The sequence below is a fragment of the Podarcis erhardii genome, assembly GCF_964252035.2.
Source record: "Podarcis erhardii genome assembly, chromosome: 1".
Lineage (NCBI taxonomy): Eukaryota > Metazoa > Chordata > Lepidosauria > Squamata > Lacertidae > Podarcis > Podarcis erhardii.
In genome coordinates, this window is record NC_138497.1 from 88,200,952 (window position 1) to 88,221,445 (window position 20,494).

At 45.6% G+C, this 20,494-nt stretch overlaps 1 protein-coding gene and 1 long non-coding RNA gene across 12 annotated transcripts in view; one reads left to right on the forward strand and one right to left on the reverse strand.

The window, feature by feature from the left end:
• TNS1 (tensin 1) overlaps positions 1–20,494 on the forward strand; it is a 335,674-nt gene that overhangs the window by 477 nt on the left and 314,703 nt on the right. The window lies entirely within an intron of this gene.
• Positions 1,661–20,086, reverse strand: LOC309337189. Its single transcript, XR_014154138.1, has 3 exons — positions 19,885–20,086; positions 15,224–15,374; positions 1,661–1,910 (listed from the first exon to the last, which is right to left on the reverse strand). It is a non-coding gene; the product is annotated as an uncharacterized lncRNA (long non-coding RNA).

The window sequence follows — 20,494 nt, forward strand, 5'->3', positions numbered from 1 at the left end:
GACTGGCTTTTATTGGCTCTGCCTGGCCTTGGCTTGGCCCCCAGCTCTTGTTGGGCTCCTTGGCCTCTGCCCTCCTAGTCCCAATGGGCCCCAGCTGCCCCTGGAAGGAACGGAGATAAAGGGAAGGAGAGGTGGGTCAGTCAAAGCGAACTCAGTCAAGTGGATCATCCTCAGGATTTGTCACAAGGGCCCACTGACACGTGGCTTGTGCGGTTTAAGCAGTGCTGTGCTGCCACATGCAGCTGTTTGGGCAACTTACTTGCTACATGCTTAGCACAGCCTTGCTTGGAGAGGCAGGGAGGGTTTCTGCTGGCTATGTGTAGCATGATCATGTGAACTTGCCCTCATTTTCTGTGGTGTGGTGAGAAAGAGACTGAAGCCTGTGATTTTTAACAGAAGAAAAGAGGCATCACGGGGGGAGGGGGGGAGGAAATGTGTTATTGGGGGTCTGCAATCAATTAAGAAATGCTCAGGGTTGAGGCTGTCAGTCCTGTTCTCCAATACAGAGCTCACACGACCTTTTGGAACCTATGAAATTTTGGACAACTGAAGACTTTTATTTTCCCATTTACCTTTGATAGCTGAATGACCATGGCTTTGGATCTGCTACTTTTGTGTTTCTTTTCTTTGTATATCCCCCCCCCCCCCCAGTATTTCATTCTCATGGTTGCCAAGCTTTGGCCACCTATGGCTTCCAAAGGGAAGTCCACAAGCAAGACATGAGCGTAATGGCCCTCTCTCACAACTGATCCCCAGCAACTGCTGTATCAGAGGTAATATAGCTATTGAGACGGAAAGTCTCATCCACCATGAACTTACTTAATCTCCTTTTACTGCTATCCACATCTGTGGCTACCACTACATCTCAGGGTAGTGAATTCCATAACTTAACTATGCACTGTTTGAAGAATTACATAAAGTCCTGGGAGAGGAGGGTGAATTTGAGGGAAGGTCTGAAGGGAATGTTGGGTGCATGAGAGTGGGCAAACTGGTAGTGAGATGAAAGGACTGGGGACCTTACAGTAGCTGGGTTAGGCATCTGAAAGATGGGGCACCCCATCAAATTTAAGTCATTTCTGAGAGATTGATCCTGATGTTCATGGTACAACATGGAACATGTCAGAAAGAAGGTGTGGGGGGGGAATAATTGTTTGGCCTATTTGTTGATGATCTGAACAACAGGATTAAACCACAGAGAGGTATATTGAAGTTAAATATCTGGAGAAATGTCCCAGCTATTGCAGCAGTCAGCTTGCCTAAGGAAGTTGTGGCATATCATAGCTCGGAGGTGTTTGTGGAGAAGCTGTACAGGTATCCATCAAAGATGTTTTAGCACACAACGATTCAATCTCAGGGCAAAAGTTTGGATGGATGTCTTCCAGGAATGATTCTCTGCCAGTTTCATTCTCATTCAAATTGAGAGTAGCAGCCACTGTTCTTCTCCCTGCAACCTGCATTTAGGAGGAAGGAAGGAAAGAAGGAAGGGCCCAGAATAGAAAGAAAGGAAAAACACACCCCTAGACTCTGTTTTATGCTTCTCAGTTTTAAATATGAGCACAATGCCAGAGTCACGCCTCATACACCTATAGTGTTGGCAAACCTGCATTGCCCAGAACAGCTTAGCCAACATGCAGCAGCTCTCTATTTTTGGAGCCCCAAGGTCTATACTTAAGCTGAGGCCAGGCTATTTGGAGACGATGTTGCCTTTTCTTTCGCTTGGGGAAAGAGACTCACATTTCCTGCTTTTCAGCTGTGTTGGCTGGGGCTGATGAGAGCTGTAGCCCAAACATCCACAGGGCATTGGCTTGGGGGAAACGGAAGCCATGCATTCCTGGTAACCTTTGCCGTCTTGTCGTCCTCCCTTATTAAGCCACCCACAGTGGTAGGGAAGAGGGAGAAAGCAAGATCACCTGGGGAAAACAAAAGAGGAGACATTAGCAGGCAAACATGCGCCTACGCACTCATCACTTCACTTGTCACCATATAATAAGCAGGCCTCTCTGTGTGTGGGTGGAAGCCTGTGTGCCATCGGCCTGTTGCCCTCTCAGATATGCCCAGTGGGGGGGGGGAATGAGCAGGCATCCGCTCTTCATGTCTTCTTCTTCAGCCTGCCAACTAGCATGCCATCCCATACAGACAAGCTTGCACTGCAGCTGAAACACTATTGTGCCTAGGTTCTGTCCTCTTGAGCACTCCCTCATGCTGTAGCCAGCACCAGTTTGCATTCCACTAAATGGCATTGGGCTATTTCTGCCCAGTCCATGTTCACTGCTGCTGTTGGGCCCTTCTCCAGAGGACTGTAGAGAACTGGGCTAACTTGCAAAAACTGCAAGGGAGCTAAAGATGCTCCCCCTTTCAGTTCCTTCTGATATCATTTCACTTTGGCCATTTTTTTATTTCCAACAGCAAACATGATGTGGCATTCATCTGGCTTTGACCACCTGCAAATTTATTGACGTAATCTGCTGCCTCTTAATCCTCTCCTACGGATTGCTTTAATAAAGGGAAAGGTCAGGGTTTTTCACCAGGTGATACAACAGCTTCTGAGAAGTGATTGTGCAGCAGGCAGAGAAAGTTACTATTTGCCTCTGTCTATTGGCTCCAATGGATGCTCTCCAATGGATGCAAGTAGCAGCCTCCGAGAGGTGATTTTTGTGGAGGCTGTGGTCCCCAGAGCTGCTTTATTAACTGTCGCCTCATATCAACAGCCTCTAGACTAGTGGGTTTTTGTGAGTGTATTCTGCAACCTGACATTGATGCAATAATAGTGCATTAGTGGTGGATTTATAATGGGTAAGGTATAGGACCCCTCAACAGATAAGTCCAGTCAAACTTGACTATGGGGTGCAGCATCCAAATATCATTCTGCAGTTGTCCTGCAATGGTTGCCGAATGAGATTGCATTATTGAAATCTCAAGGGACACCCTTGCGCTAGAGTGCAACAAGAGTGGGGCAGGGGAAAAAAGCAGCCCAAGACATTTGTGGTATGGAAAGTTACAGGATTTCAGCAGGACCTTACAGAAAATGTGCTGATTAGAAATCACCCTCTTAAACCTGGGACATCATTTACATTAAATTCCTGAGTTGTAATTCATTTGTATGGCCCATTGGCCTCAGGGCATCTTTCACTACTCATGCCACAGATGAATGCTGTTAATGTGGAATAGCAAGAGGTTTGTCATTTGGAAGCACTTTCTGACCTGTGTGGTGTTTACAGCCCAAACCGAGTTAAGTCGCCCACATGGAAACTCCCCCAGTTGGTTCAAATGCTCCAGTTCCAATGAGCCTTCAGTTCATGTGAGGGACAAGATCCTTTTGCAGCGCAGTCCCAACTCTTTACTCATAGAACAGCCTATTTTCAGATTATAAGGAAGCTTTTGTGCGCAGTCCGATTAGCCAAGGTATTTACATTACAGCTGAAAGCATTAACTGATAAGAAGTCTCATTCTTATCGAAAGCAGCTGAGCTTGGGAACAACTCTGAATTTTTATTCTGGGCCAGGAAAAACCAGAACTGGAAAGTGATAACCTTAATTTATTAGTGCCAAACTAAAAACAATACAAAACTAATTTGAATATCATAGCTGAGCCATGGAATATGCAAAGCAAGAATACCTCTGAGTGTATGCAGAGCACAAGGCCAGGGCTTCCACTGTCCCAGGCAGCTGATCTGGGATGTCATGAAAGGTCAGGAAATTGTTACTTTTTAATTATTATTAATTTTTAAAATTGTTGTTACTTTTTAATTATTATTAAGTTTTTAGTTATATTTTTCCTCCTGGGGGGAAGAGAGCTTGTGGGGCTCCCTGACTCATGTGCCAACATAACTTAGTCAGCCTAAGACGCGGGTGATGCTGTCGTCTAAGCCTATTGGGCTTGCTTGCCGATCAAAAGGCCAGCGGTTTGAATCACCGCATAGGGATGAGCTCCCATTGCTCTATCCCACCTCCTGCCAACCTAGCAGTTTGAAAGCACACCAGTGCAAGTAGATACATAGTTACCACTGCAGGGGAAAGGTAAATGGCATTTCCGTGTGCTCTGGTTTCCATCACGGTGTTCCGTTGTGCCAGAAGCTGTTTAGTCATGCTGGCCGCACGACCGAGAAAGCTGTCTGTGGACAAACACCGGCTTCCTCGGCCTGAAAGCAAGATGAGCACCACACCCTATAGTCACCTTCGACTGGACATAACTGTCCAGGGGTCCTTTACCTTTACCTTTACCTTTACCTTTACCTTAGTCAGCCTTAGATACTAGGCACCTTAGCAGGGGATGGGGAGATTTGCTATTCCGTGTCAGGCAGCATAATGTCTTGGGCTGTCTGTGGGAAAGAGAGGTTCTTGTCCATACACAACACTCAGGACCCACAGCCTGTCCACACAATAATAGAATTCAAGAGTCAGGTCCCCCCAGGGCAGATAGCATAGCAACCTTCAGTCTCACCAACTCTTATCTTTTCATTTTAGAAATTATGCACCAGATAGTTATCCTAGCGGGGAATGCCAACTTGTCTGTCTGCCACATTTTTTTCCAGGAGGCGTCTCTGGCTTGTTATGAGATTAATTTCACTGGCTTCTGATTAATCTCAGCCTGAAGATAATCTTTTGTTTGTGACATCTGTTCAGTTGCCGTGGAAATCATTAGGATCCCCTTTCACTAATGGGAGAGGAGCTCTAGAAAAGGTTGAAAGAGAAGCGGGTGAAGAGACATATATTGAGTCTGCAGATACAGTGGGGGCTGGCCTGCTAAGGCAAATACAGTGGTACCTTGGGTTACATACGCTTCAGGTTACAGACTCCGCTAACCCAGAAATATTACCTCGGGTTAAGAACTTTGCTTCAGGATGAGAACAGAAATCGTGTAGGGCAGTGCAGTGGCAGCAGGAGGCCCCACTAGCTAAAGTGGTGCTTCAGGTTAAGAACAGTTTCAGGTTAAGAACGGTACCACTGTAGAGCAGGGCCCCACCAACCTCAATCTGCTTTCAGCCAATCCCTACCCTGAGTCCCTTCTTACTTACAACTAGCTCGGGTGGCAGATGTCAGTTTCCTCTTCCTTAGTCTCAGTGCAGCCACTTTTAGAACCCAGCAGGGTGGGAGATGGGAACAAAACTAGAATTAGCTGGACCGGCCCATCATCTGGCACCACTTACTGTTGGCCTCCCTGCTTTCTGCCCTACCAGCTTCAGTGGACACCCTTGTTTGGTACTCAAGGCCGTGCTGCACTTGCAGAATAGGGCTTATTTCCAGGTGGGGGGATAAAATGAATCCAAGGTCAGTAAAATGGCTCCATTTCAAAGTGCCTTGAATCTTAGCCTTCAGGCCAAAGAATGCTATGTCAGTCCACCTGCTCAGATTCCCATTTCAGACAGAACTTCTTTCTCTTCTGCCCTAAAATGTGGTGTAGATGCAAAACACTGTTGTGGCTTTTTCATTCCAAAAGAGAAAAATAGTTTTGTGGTGTGTGTGTGTGTTTGTGTGTGTGTGTTTTTCTTGCATTTATTTGTACTATACACCTCTCTCAGGGTTGTCAAAGAGGGGAGCATTCCAGGTTTAGCCCATTTTAGCTTCTTTTCCACAAGAGCAAAAAGATCAGTGCATGAGTACAGCCCTGAACACAATTGCCAACTGTCTTATTTTGCCTGAACAGACCTGAAAACCACAACAAAATCAAAACCACCCCTTTCATGATGAAAAACTATTCTGTTGTTGTTCTTTTAAAAAAACTGCTTGGCCAAGCCCACTCAAGTTTAAATACACATCTATATAAAGCAGAACAATCTCTCTCCCCTTCACACACAAACACACACATACACTGTGCACACACTGTGCCTTTAAAGCACAAAGAATTCTGGATGCTGTAGTTTACCCCTCACAGAGTTACAATTTCCAGCAACCCTTAACAGGCAAACAGTGCCCAGAATTCTTTGAGAGGGGATATGTGCTTTCAGCATCTTAAAAAGTAGAGACATCACCTTGCCAACAAAGGTCCGTATAGTAAAAGCTATGGTTTTCCCAGTAGTGATGTATGGAAGTGAAAGCTGGACCATAAAGAAGGCTGATCGCCGAAGAATTGATGCTTTTGAATTATGGTGCTGGAGGAGACTCTTGAGAGTCCCATGGACTGCAAGAAGATCAAACCTATCCATTCTTAAGGAAATCAGCCCTGAGTGCTCACTGGAAGGACAGATCCTGAAGCTGAGGCTCCAATACTTTGGCCACCTCATGAGAAGAGAAAACTCCCTGGAAAAGACCCTGATGTTGGGAAAGATGGGGGGCACAAGGAGAAGGGGACGACAGAGGACGAGATGGTTGGACAGTGTTCTCGAAGCTACCAGCATGAGTTTGACCAAACTGCGGGAGGCAGTGGAAGACAGGAGTGCCTGGCGTGCTCTGGTCCATGGGGTCACGAAGAGTCAGACACGACTAAACGACTAAACAACAGCAAATGTGCTTTGAGTGTGCTCAAAGTATAGTGTGGAGAGAGAGAGAGAGAGAGAGAGAGAGAGATTCCTTCCCTAGAACTCCCACAGTATGTATACAGAGTTATAGCATTATTAAGTGGCAGGACTGCTGTGAAAGTGCACTGACTGAGATCTATTATAGCAAACCATTTCTCTCCAGGGTCAAGCTTAGGACAAACTGATTAAGTGAGTGTGCTGAAGAAGCCCACTATTAATAGCACTGATTGGCTCATACCTATGATATCACCCCCCCCCCCTCCGCTTCAGAACAACTTTGCAAATTCTTTTTCAATTGATTTCACTTTTTAAAAAGAAAAGGGCAATGATTGATGATTTAAATAAATTGGGACTTCCGGGTTGGCGCCTCCGGTAATGGCAGAATTCCCTGATCGGGAGGAATTTGCTTCGTGGAAATCCGGGTCTGGCCGCCACGGCGAAGGCAGAGACCCACTAAAAATCACAGGCGGGTGAAGCCTGTGAACGTGGGATTCGGCTGGCACCTTTTGCGCCTCCCCTACTCGCGGGGAAACCCGGTTTCGGGGATCCGGAGCGGCGTGGGGTGAGCGGCGCAGTGCCTCGAATTGATTGCTTTTTCCATGGAGCGAAGCTGCATAGCTGTTACCGGAGAGCACTGACTTTTTCCTGTGGACAATTTGATCTTAAAGCAACTACCCGTGAGTAGAGTGAATTATTGGATTTTTAAACGTCTTAATTTGGCACCAAAACGGGGAGGTTCAAAACAGGAAGTCCGCCTTCCCCTTTTGTAAATAGACTGAAGCAAAGAGGCTGCAGGAGAGAGTGAAGGAAGTTAAAATACCACCGCTCTGAACCTGGAAACGGGCTGCTAGTAAGACTGACGTCTTTTGGAATGCTCATTGACCGTGACTAGAACGTTCACTGACAGTTAGTTAAATAAGAGAAATACATTGTTTCCAATGTCTCTGTCTGCGTTTAAAAAGGAGTAAAAGTAACTGGAAATTGAAACTAATTTTATTGTTTGAACTGTGTCTAAAAGGACTAATACAAATAGAAACTGTTTCCCTCTAGAGGAAGTTTTTGAAACTGTTACAAGAGTTGATCTGGGGGAATTTCCAGCTGCAAGATAAAAAGCTGTGAGACTCTGGGACTGACCTTGAATCGGTTAAGAATGTCGCTAGAAGAGGCCTTAGCGGTCACATTAAGTAAGATAAGTAACTCACTGGAACAGCTTAACAAGAAGGTGGATGTGGTAACTACCAAAATTGATAATTTGGGACAAAAAGTGAACATCAATATAGAAACTATTCAGAAATTGATACAGGAATCAACTTTGACATGGCAAATTGCGGAGAAGGCTAGGGAGAAAGTTGTTGCCGTTGAACCTAAAGTAACACAGTTGGAGAGCGAGAGAGTCCCAGCCTTACAGATGCAATTTGATGACGATAAGTCGATGCCTTCTATGACTGAATTTAAGGAAAATCAGATTTTGAGGATTAGAGCCCTACTTGAACTGGAGAAGGAGAGTTTGATGGATTTCATCACGCAGGAATTTGCTGATTTTTGGGACCTGGACTTGGGTCAAGAAGAGATTAAAATTGTGAGGGCCTTCAGACTTGGAAGAGGAGGAAAAAAAATAAGAAAAAAATAAGAGACTGTTGGAACTACCAGAAGAACCTAGAAGAACAACAGTCAATAGTGGAAATTTTGAAAGACGTCCCGAAATATCTTTTGGATTTTGGGTTTAACTATGGAGATTTGGTTGCCCTGTTGAGAAGGAATAAAATCATCTCTAGGTGGGAGTTTCCCCAAGATCTACTCTTCAGCCTCAAAGGAAGGAAAATAAAAATAAGAACAGTAGAAGACAAAGTAAAGTGCATGTATAAATACGAAGAAGACTTGCAGAAGGGACTTGGAAAAGAGTTAAGAGCATCGGACAGAAGATTACCAGGTTGATGAACTATATGGAATTGGCGGAAATGACTGGCAGAATCCGAGACCAGGGAGAAGAGACGGTGGAAGAAGATTGGGAAAAGTTTAAAGACTATTTATAGAAATATTGTAAAATTGATGAATGTTGGAAAAATGTTGGAATGAAGTTATATGGCTTTAGTAGAAATGTTATAAGGAATTAAGTATAGATAGATTATTAGAGTATTAGGGAAAAATAAGGTTAGAATATGTTAAGATAAATATAGGACAGAAAACAGAGAAAGATGGAAAGGAATTGCTGAAACAATTAACAGAAGTGGAATACAAAAAGGGAGGTGTGAGGAGGTCGTTGAAACAAGTAAATGAAAGATATGACATTGAAATTGTATGATGTGTGTTAAATTGTTTTTGTTTTGTTTTGTTTAGCTTATTGTGTTAGTGTTGTGTAATGTTTTTATATTGTATTGTACTGTCTTTTTTCCCTTTTTTTCTTTTTTCTTTCCTTTTTTGTAGTGTTTAAAAGTAATAAATATTTTTTTTTTAAAAAAAGATGATTTAAATAAATTGTACTTGTTTCTTTGAGACTATTTTTATCTCACATTTCCTATATATATGTGCATTCAAGGTGGCTAAAAACAAATTCATAAAAACAAATAACAAAACAAAAACAAAACAACCTTCAACAAGACAAAATAAAAAAGCTGCATAAAAGAAACAGTTATTATCTGGGTTATTTGTGGGGCATAGGAATTCGTTCATTTCCCCCCCCAAAATATAGTCCAGCCCCCCTCAAGGTCTGAGGGACAGTGGAGCAGCCCCCTGCTGAAAAAGTTTACTGACCCCTGCTCTAGCTGCATGTAGAACACATTAGAGTAGCTTAAAGGTTTGTCACTAAGGAACAAATTACCATGGCCATATATTATATAGCAACGAAACAAAGCCCTAGTTGGAGTCAAAGCTATGGTCCTATGGGCATGTCCTCTAACTAACAAGGCTACATTTGCCCCCCCCAATTCTTCTGAGCCCCTCATACCACACATAAAAGGGTTGATGGCCAGCTTGGGAAGAAGCAACGTCCTTTGTGATACCATGATTGAATTATGCCCTTCAAGGGTGCAAGGTATATTATATTTATAGGATCGTATTTGAAAACATTTCATAGAGATAAGGCATGGGCTGTGTGCCTGAGGGTGAAGCTGCACTAGAAAAAGCATGTTTACAAAGGCACACGTGACAGTTGCCAAGATGGTTGGAGCTTCTTCATCAGATGTCATTGGCAAAAGACACTTCTAACAAATGCTGCAAAATGTCTGTTTATGGTGTCAATCTGTATTACATGGCAGTTACTGACAGCCACTTTAGAATATTCATACTTCAGTAAACTCCAGAATTTTAAGTAAGGGAAGGATTAGGGATTAATATAATTCTCAACACTTCATAAAACTGTTGTGATTTTATCCTAAGAATTGCCCTGAGACCTGTGAGTATAGGGTGGCATATAAAATCATCATCATCATCTACATCATCTACATCATCTACATCATCTTTGAAGGTAATCATGAGGGCTAAAGTGTTATAAAACCATTATAAAGCTGTAGTGTAGACAGGGGTTAGAAGTTCAATCTCTTGACATATAGAAAACTCTACTTTTACAGACCCTGCCTCTGCGATCCTGATCTCTCTCTCTCTCTCTCTCTCTCTCTCTCTCTCTCTCTCTCTCTCTCTCACACACACACACACACACACACTCACACACATACACACTCTTCCATTTTCTTTGATGCTATATAGAATACATTGTGATCACAATCATATAAATAACCCCTGAGTATGTTGTAAAGCTTTTTTGATTTAGACACGAGAATGCTAATTGTGCATCAAAGCGATAAGGAGAGAAAAATCTGCAATCAGGAAAAAGGTCTGTCATTTCAACCAGAAAGGGAACTTGCTACTGGGCCAGGCTACCTAACTAGTCTCTGTCACTGGCAGCCTGTGTCAAATCAACACTTTTCATTCATGCTTCCAAGTGATGCTTGAGACAGTGGGTTCTGCAGTCTGGTGGTGGCTATGGGCAGCATTTCCTTGCTTTTGTGTCTGTGCATCATTTTACCAAGCAGGTGGTGCGGTGAGGACAGCTTAGTTACCATACCAGCTTTTCACTTTGTGGGGAAATGTCTGTGGTTGCCACTGACTGCCCACAGTGTCTCTCTACTGTCCACAAGTACACTTCATACCTTCTTTCCCAGCAGGACACACATGCAATCGTCACTCAGCAAAATGATCCGCATGCAGTTTCATGTGCAAGAGAGGACGCTCCATACAAGAGATCTGTCGCGGTTAAAGTGGCCCTCATGCTCCTTGGTACACATGCACTGATTCCCTGTCGCCTCTGCCTTACTGCATGAGCGCCCCTGCTCCCTCACAGTTCAGCACTGCAGCAGGGCCCCAGCTGCAGTGGCTCAGGCGCTTTCGCTGCAGCCTTGTGTAACTCAGAGCTCTGGTGGTGCAGCAGCTGCAACCGCTTTGCTGCATGCCTTACAGAAGGAGCCTATTGAGAAGCAGCCAGGAGTCCTCCCCCTTTTCTTGGTTTTCCCATTGGCTTCTATGTTATCCCTTATCGTTCTTAAACAGACGGAATTAAATGGGGGAGGGGTAATAAAATAAACCTGTGTCAGCACAACACAAAGGCTTGAAACCCAGTGGAAAAGGAACAGAGAAATCGGGAGGTCTGAATGACAGGGCAGCTATGCTGGCAGATTAATAAATAGGAAGCAATGAGTTTGAGAATGGACCGGCTTTCTGGAGTTAACTCCTGGCCCTGCACACATTCATCTTGTGACTTTGGTCTAACCTCATCTACAATGTTCTTAACCTATGTACTTTTTGGGGGTGTGGGCTGGGCTGAATTCCAGCCAGAGAAACTGCACCAAGCACCCCGAGGATAGGAGGCATTTGGGGTGCAGCACCAGGCAATGCACAGAGGAACCTGCTTTACTCAGCAGTATGGGGGCATAGATATTCTTCAGCTAACATACTTTTCTGCACAGGGTGTGTGCATGATGTGTGGCTTCAAGCTGTCAGTGGTACCGCTTCCTTATTTTTCCTAGAAAGAGAGTACTATAAACATCTATGGGGTGGGCTGTTTTGTTTTGTTTTGTTTTGTTTTAACTTCCTCTCTCCCTTTCTGGAAATGTCAGGGCTTTCTTTGGTCAGTAACCTCCAACACAGGAGCAGAGGAGGGGAAGCAGCTTTGAGCCATGTGGTTCAGTTCAGATGCTGCCCAATTAACACTGAGCATCCGGCACATGGCATTGCCACCTGCAATACAAACACAGGAGGAAAGATTGCAGGGCTGGCTGCATCTCTTCAATTGTGGGGAAGCACTTATATGACCTACTCAACTAGAATAAACTTCAATCTGAATTGAAGGCACTCCCCTGCCCCCAGCATCAAGTCATCCCAGTCTGAAAAAGACTTCACTCTAAAGCTCTCCTGGTGATGCCTGGGTGATGGCATATAACCTACAGCGGGAGATATATCAGAGAGCCTACTGGAAGTGATGTCGTGCCCAGTGTGATGTGGTCGTTAGAGCACCGACTGGTCATTGTCTCTCAGCCTAACCTACCTCACAGGGTTGTTGAGCGGATAAACTGTGTGTGGGGAGGGAACTATGTATGGTGCCTTGAGCTTCTTGGAGAACAGGTGGGACATGTAGCAAACAAAGACAGAAAACAATTAAATGCAATATATTACCCACATTTCTTGATCCATTTTGTAGCCATGGTGCGGACAATTAAGTACAGCATTGTGCTCTATGGCCATTTGAACCACAGAAAAACAGGGTACTCGTTGTGCTCTCTAGGACTATGTTGACCTTCTGGGAAATGGGGCAACCTTTCAAAATAATGGATGCTTTTAAAAGGGAGAGGGGACAGGTGGTAGTATGACATTGTACAATCCTGACTGTTTTGCGTATAAGATTGTTTTATACTAAGTGCCTCTTGGTGCAAGGACTGCTGGGTGGAGCGGAACCACTTCATTCCTCCCTCTGGGATGGTCTCTCAGTTTCCTTCCAGATTCTGTGCCAGACCTTTGAGGTTTCAAGCTCTGACCTGCTATTTTGCTAACCAGCATTTCCTCCTTGCACCAAGAGCACTGGCCATGATGAAAAATGATGTCAGATCAAGATGATCTCTGCCCCTTGCTCATCTCAAATAAACTGTCATTGACAAATCCCTTATGAGCTGGCTCCTGGCCAAGTCCACAGCATTTCACAGCCCAAACTCACTGCCGCTTCCTCCTCCTCCTCCTGATGGCCGTCTGACTGCAGGCAACACTAATCACTTTCCCTTTCCCATCCCATTTCCCTGGGAAATTGAAAATCTTTTGACTTTTCATCCCAGCCTGGGCTGAATAAATAAATACTCTTAAAACATTTATTGTGTGCATTGTGACCTGGGTTGCTTTTCTACTTCTTTGATTTATATCCTGCAAGATCTGGGCAGTTCACATATTTTCAATTTTATTTTTATTTTAAAGGCAGCGGCTGTTGCGGGGGTGGGGGGAACACCCCAGGAAATACAATTTTAACAAAGGTTGTTCCAATACACCCACCATCCTTCCCTATAGGCAGCCCCTTTGGGCATTAAGCCAAAGAGAAGCTTGCTACTGTGGCTGCATATACACCATATCTCTAAAGCACATGACCTGTCCCAAAGAATCCTGGGAACTGTAGTTTGTTAAGGGTGCTGGGAATTATAGCTCTGTGGGGTGAAACTACAGTTCCTGGGATTCTTTGGGGGAAGTGATGCACTTTAAATGTGCCTTAAATGTATGGTGTGTGTGATATTGGCCTTCCTGGGCAGGAAGGATGCACAGACACCCCTGTAGCAGCTCTTCATCCTCTGGTGCCAGGCTAATGGCGCCTGCTGTGCTTCTGTGGCCAAGGGCCAAATGGCTGTTCTAGCTGAATTCTCTTTGGGAGGGAGGGAAGGAAGGAGGGAGGGGGAAAGATGCTTGCAGGAGCTGCTGGCCCTCTGGCTAACCACGGTGTCTGGGACCAGGCTGTCCCTTTCCACAGAGAGACTCTTTCATCAAATTAAATTAAGCTAAATTAAAGAGAAAGTCTCTTTAATGAAGGAACTCTATGAAGCCATGTGTTCTCTCCCCAAGGTGATGAAGGGACCACGACCATCTCCTTTCTGGAGGAGGAGAAGGAGGAGGAAGAGGTTCCCGCTTTGTGTCGTGGGAACTGATTGTTCACTTCCCGTTGGAGTTTCCGCTCTGCAAAATTGCTTGTGGTTTGATGGGTGCAGCAACCTGCCGCCATGCATCCATTTGTCACTTTCCCACAGAGACGCTACCCCACATCTCACAGAGCAACAGTTCCCAGCACCTTTAGCAAGGGTTCTCGGAATTCTTTTTGGGAAGACCTGGCCCTTTAAATGTCTGGCCGTAGACACAGCTGCTTTTGTACACCACTCTTCAGCCAAAAAGGCTCCCAGAGTGGCTTATGTACAGTCAACTGAGACAAGGCAAGCCCCGCTGGCAGGGTCAGGCACAGATTTGTAAACAGTTATTCTTACAATGACCAGCTTGCCTAGTTCAGGAGTAGGAATTGCCTGATGGAGCTGGTAACTGGCGTGAGCATCACCTTCCATCTTCTGCTGCATCTCTCTCTCTCTCTCTCTCTCTCTCTCTCTCTCTCTCTCTCTCTCTCTCTCTCAAAAATATTTACACACTGCCCTCACATAAGATATCAGGGTGGTTTACAACAACAGGTCAGGTATACAATAAAATATAAAACCCATTTAAAACAGAGCAACTTAATCATTAAAAAGACTGGCTAATCCAAAGCTGCACAGGCCTCTAGGCACAACAAAGTCTTCCATGGGTGCCTGAAAGTCACAAGTGAGGATGCCTGCTGGGTCTGTCCTGAAAGAGTCTTTCACAGCATGGGACAGGTGACACTGGCGCTTGGCTCCTGGATGAGGCCAGCTGCGCCTCTGTAACGCAGGGGACAACTAGCAGCGCTCCTCTGGATGATCTCAATGGTCGAGCTGGAACAGAAGGGCCTAGAGGTATCCTGGACCCTATTTATTTGTGATAGTAATGCCACTGAATTCCAGAACGTTCAGAATTCTAGGACTGGAGGGCCAATTTTGGATCATTTTGCTTGTGCCCCAAAGCCCTCTGGATCCTCTTTGAATTCCATATTCCGCTCCAGAATCTGAACAGAATGAAACTGCAGTGCTCTCACCCATCCCTGCTATATCATGAGTAAGCACTGTCATGTGACATATCTTGGTGAGTCCTTACTCTCATCTTTCTTCAGGCTTGGACTCTCAGTGGGCACCAGCAACAAAGCGAAGCAGGAATAGGTAAATTAATTCAGCTCCTAGGCCCCACTCCTAATTGTCACAGGTTCCCCAATTTTAAAACAGTCCAGTCCAAGGCCAGTGCAGCTACCTCAGTTACCCAAGAGAAGCAATCGCTCAGGATTAGGTTTAGATCTCTACCTCTAGCCCTGTGAACCCAGATTCCACCCAGTTCCTCAAACCACTCCTAAATACTACAGAACACGGTAGTTCAGGAGCAGCAGTGTTTGCAAGCTGAAAGAGTGTGGTCAGAAGAACCCCCATACAAAGCAATCAAGTTTCTGCTGGAATTTTGTTCTACTTTTCTATCCTCCAATTCTGGCACCTGGCCTAAAGAAAGAAATTGCAGCTGGGCCTGTAAAATCATGGATGATTGTCCAGGCGGCTTTTTTCCTATATCACCAGTCCAAGAAGACTAGTGTGCCATCTTTTAAAATCTCATACTTCTTTAAAATAAATAAATAAATAAACCTGATCCCACCTGTGTCATCTTGACATCTGGAATAAGGTGTTGCACCAGATCATGGAGCCAAAGTGAGAGTTATCTCTTCTCAAATGCATCCTGCTGCAGGATCATGAGTGTAGGTGAGCTTGCTGTGAAAGTTCTGGATTCTGTTTTGGGTTAAGCAGCTCTACTGGGGAAACAAATCCTAAAGTGAGATCCATTATCTTTGCAAATGACTCATAGGTCACACCTAACCTAACTGTGTTTTCCAAGGGCTTCATTCCCAAAATCTGGGCCAGATTTGTTATTGAAAAAAAGAGACGGATTCCAATTAGGCACTAAGAGAAAGGGAAGGTTTTCAAAAGCACACAAAATGGATCCACTCCAGCTGTTTCTGTTGTGTCATCTTTGGCTGGATTTTCAGTCAGGCTGGACAAACTTGAAGGTGGGTGTCTAGTCCCTTTCTGAAAACCAGGATTACTTTGGGATAGGGAAGGCTAGTTTGGGTGAAAACGAGCCTCTCAGGGCCACATGCAAACCTATGTTATGTTGAACACCTGATCCACCGTAGAAGTGCACTCATTAATGAACATTTTTTTAATTTAGGATCAAACTCAGGGAAGACCAGTTCTGCCAATTTGCAGCAGAAGCTAGTTATGCACAGTGCTTATTGTCTCATAAATGCCAGTGTTTTTTAGTAGCAGGATTTGGCTGCCTTTGGCAGTGCCTGCTAAGCCCAGCCCTTACCTGCCTCACACCTGATGTATGGCAGGAGTGCATGGGTTGCCTGAAATGGCCTCTCAGGCCATATGGAGAGGACTGGCGGGACAGATTTTGCCCACGGGCTGGAGGTTCTACATCCCTGGGTTACAGCACAGGACTTGGGCTGTAGAGACCCAGATTCAAATCCCCAACCTGCCATGAAACTCATTGGGTGACCTTGGGCAAGGCACTGGCCCAGTTCACACATAATACTAAGCCAAACCATGGTTTAGCGTGAAGAAACAGACATGCATGTTCCTGGAGAGAAGATCACAGCCACTGTGCTTCTCCCCCTGTCCTGCTTTTGCTGCAGCACTACACAGTGGGGCTAAGACATGGTTTGACTTAGCCTTACATGTAAATCAGGTCACCAACTTTGACTGTAAGTGTATGACTTTTGTTCTAGCCTCTTCTTCCCGTAAAGAAACCAAAGTGGCTCCTACAAGCCTAAGGTCTGCCCACCCCAGGTATATGTGAAGCACTTTGAACATCCTAACCAAGCAATCCTATATATATCTACTCAGAAGTAAATCTCATTGTGTTCAATGGGGCTTATTTCCAGGTAAGTGGATGCAGTACTGGATTGCAGCCTGAAGTGCAAAGTGTTACTACTATAAGTTGCAACTAATTTGTATTGTTGGAAACAACTTAGAGGTTTTGTTTTGTTTTACAATAAAGCAGTATAATTCTTTCTGCTAACTAAACTAATTAGAAACCTCTGATATTAAAACCTACTATTCCCTTTCTGGTATCCATGGGGCATGGATCATGGAGCCAAAGTGACTTGCAGGGACTTTTCTAGTTCAATTCATTTGCGTTTGGGATGAAAAAGCTGGTTATGGTGGGTTGAAAATTACTGCATTAATAGAGGATATAGTTTGTGCAGGAGTCTTAACACGTGTAATGATGGCATCTTGGTTGGGATGCACCCGAGATAGAAATGAAGAAATTTACCTGGTGCAGCCAACATAGATAGCACAGGAGTAGCCTCTATACGTTGTTGGGCTGCAACTCCCATCAGCCCCAGCCAGCATGGCCAATGGAGAGAGATGATGGGAAAATTAGACCAACAACATCTGAAGGGCACCACCTTGTATACCCGTGGAGTAGTAGATGCATGCACACACACATATAACCTTTGTTTCCCACGTTGCTGAACAGCAAAACGCTCGTGCTAAAACATATGTTACTTTCACACCCTCGGGACATTGCCAGGATCAATTCAAAGTGATATGCCCCTGGGATCCAGTCTAGCATTGTTGGAATTTAATCACAGAGGAGTCTTTCGAGGGAAAGGCCCTCAAGCTCAGCAGCCAATTTGTTGTTCAGAAACTGCAGTTAGAATCACTGCCTTGTTTCCTGCTGGAGCTCCTGGAAAAACAGCACTATGGCAGGCAGGAGTTCAAGAGGTGAGGTCTGCACTATTGAATGGCACTAAAACTAGAAGTTACTTCGCCTGTTGGATTTCTGGCTGTTAACACACAGGAGTCTTGACGAAGAAAAAGGATGGCATCTGTAGTTGGGGACTGCTCTCCTTTCCCTTCTTCTGCTTGCAAAGTGGTTCCCTCCGTCATTTTTTCCATTTGGCCTTTCCCACTAAATTCTCAGCTCCAGCCTGTCTCCGATCCACCTTGGTTTCCCTATGGGCCAACATGGCCCCCTTCCACATTGCCCTTGCTGTGTCCCATGTTTCCAAGTGACTCATTGTGTCATTGAAAAGGCCCTTGTAATCACAATTAGGTAGCTGGCTGTCGTTTCCCTCCCTTATCTCCAAGCATTGCTCTCTTGGGGCCTTACAGACAATCCCCTGCTGATGGGCCCTCTGCAAAACTCCTTTATGTGCCGCCCGGGAGCTCTAGCTCCCCCCACTCCCAGGGCTGTGCCTTCCTTGGGTTTTGTTCCCAGTCCCTCTTTGATGTCTCCCTCGCAACTGGACCCCATCCAAGAGCGAGACAAACAAGGCCTCTTGCCTGCCTATCGCACTTGGAAGGGAGAAGCACAGAGGAGCCTTGGGCTCGAATGGAGGGCGGCTGCCTGAATCGAAGGCCTGTTTGGGGAGGCGGGCATTTTCTTCCTTTCCCAGGCCCTAGAGGTGACCCTGTCCGGTTCCCACTGCTAAACTCTGCCTACCTCGGCCCCGTTATTTGCAGGTGACTCCCTCCCTCATTCGCCCTTCCCATGCCAGTGCAATTCTCCTAGGGTACTAGGATCGCAAGATTAAAATGTCCCATCTTTTAGGAACGTTTTGATGCCTGGAATAAGGAACACCCACTGTATGGCATCTGGTGAAGATGTTACGCGTAGGGAGAGAAAGAGTAGGCAACTGGACTTAGGTTTGGCACAGTAACTGCCCACCTCCCCCCAGCTGACAGAGGCTGTATGCTTTTAATAGCGGTGGGACAGGAAGACATTCAACAGGTGTTGCATTTCCCTGTCACTCCATCTAAAGGCTAGGGAAAGTTGCTTGTTGAATCTCTGCCTGTCCAGCAGCTGTTAAAGTCTCTGGAGGAAAAAAAAAGGGGGGGGGGAATGGCTATATTGCAAGTTGGGCACTTTTCAGCTAACTCTGCTATGATGAATTACAGTAGGATACAACCATGAAAAACATCTGGTAAGAAGGGATCTGAATAGTTTGCACATATGAATATATATATGTGTGTGTGTGTGTGTGTGTGTGTGTGTGCTTGTATTCAAGTATTGTTTACTCAGAGCAGACCCACTGAAATGAATGAAGATAACTAAAATAGGTCTATTCATTTCAGTAGGTCTCCTCATGTCATCAGTAGCCTGACCTTGAGGTATTTGGGTGTGTTTTAACAAACAAGTCCCTGGCCCTGTGAACATCCCAGGTAGGGGCCACCTTGCCCTTTGTTTATTGTGTTCCTATGAAGAGCCCAGACCCAAGCTGGGAGTGGATGCAGTGAGAGGATTAGATTAACTCAGGCATTTTTTGCTCAAAGCATTTAGCCAAAGGGTGTGTGTATTCCCCTTCCCCTTAGAAGCAATACTTTGAAAAATCTTGTTGCACCAAACACAGCACAACCCTAGGCATGTCCACTCAGAGATAAGTCTATGGAGCTTACTCCCATGGAACAGGATTGCTGCCTTAAATGCCAATCCCTGCCTCCATGTATCCCTGCCGCTGCCACCACTGTGCCCCCTGAAGCAGGTCATGCCACCTTACTACATAGCAGACTTGGCAAGGATGTCATCAGGCCTTCAGAGGCGGGATGGCTAAGATGTGGTTCACCTGATGTTGCTGGACTCTTATCATCCCAGACCGCTGGCTGTGCAGGATGGGGCCGATGGGAGTGGTAATCCATCTATAAAGGGAGGTTCCCCACCCCTGCTTTAGATGTAAACTTCAAGTCTCCAAGGTGGGGGGTGTACTTGTAACCCATAACTCCATGCTGAGAGTTCCAGCATACCTTGAAAGGAATGAAACATGGGCAGGGCTCTCTCAGCTGAGGCAGGACACTGGTGGGCTCTCACTAAAATGGAGGTTTTAGCTGTGGAAAGCCTTGTCACTTTGTAGAAAAAGGCCTGCTGTTCCCTGTCATTAGCACCTTGGCTCCGATAAAGCCAGTGCTTCTCCCTGCCCCAAACTGGGCTGTCTGGTAGGTCTCTAAGAGAGAGATAAAAGTCCACATGATGCTTTTGGGAAAGCCTTTTCGGTCTTTCCTGCCAACATTCCCTGGCTTTACAGTCCACATCACAGTCAAGTTCTGACACCCCTCGAGGTGTTGTACGTGTGTAGGTGTAAGCATTTTAGCTGAAAACACTTTCTACAACATGCTGCCCATTTACTGTTTAAAAAATGCAGCTGGGAGAAAATTAGCACAGTCAATAAACAGGGTTTCTTCTTGTCAGAAGGTCGGTGGAGTTAAGAAACATGCTACTGCCAGACTGGGTTACAGAGCAATGAGAAAACTCACCCTCTGTCCTGTCTCCTAAGTGGACATCAACCGACACCAGAGAATCAGTATGACTGGGCCATGAGAAATATCCAAGTACATTTTGTGCACACAGGTCATGTGGGATCAGATGCACATCTCATTGTAACAAATAAGAGAAAGCACAAGTCTTGGTGGTCCTGCATGCCTGTCCTTGACCTCTGACCTCTTCACAGTTGCAATCACCTTGTGGACCTCCAATCTCTCTGCCTGCCCTGGCTCTTTGGGCTGATATGCTCTGCTGTAACAGTGGACCTGGACAGACGGAGTTGTCACAATCTCTGCCTATCATTGACTTTAGCCACTTCCATGTCACAGAAGGGCTAGGGAAGCCCAGTGCTAAGAAACTGAGTGTCCTGAAGACCTGAGACACCTTAAATTCAACCATATAGACTTCCGGGTTAGCGCAATCGGCTAATGGCGGATTCCCTCCGAGCTCCGGAGGGAATCTGCTCAACGGGGGCTGGGTCTTGCCGTGCCGGCGACACGGGGACCCTTAAAAACCACGGGCGCGAATGCCCGGGGACGTGGTGACTCGGCGGGCACCGCTAGCGCCCTCCCGACCCGCGAAGGAGCCTTTTTAAAGGCTACG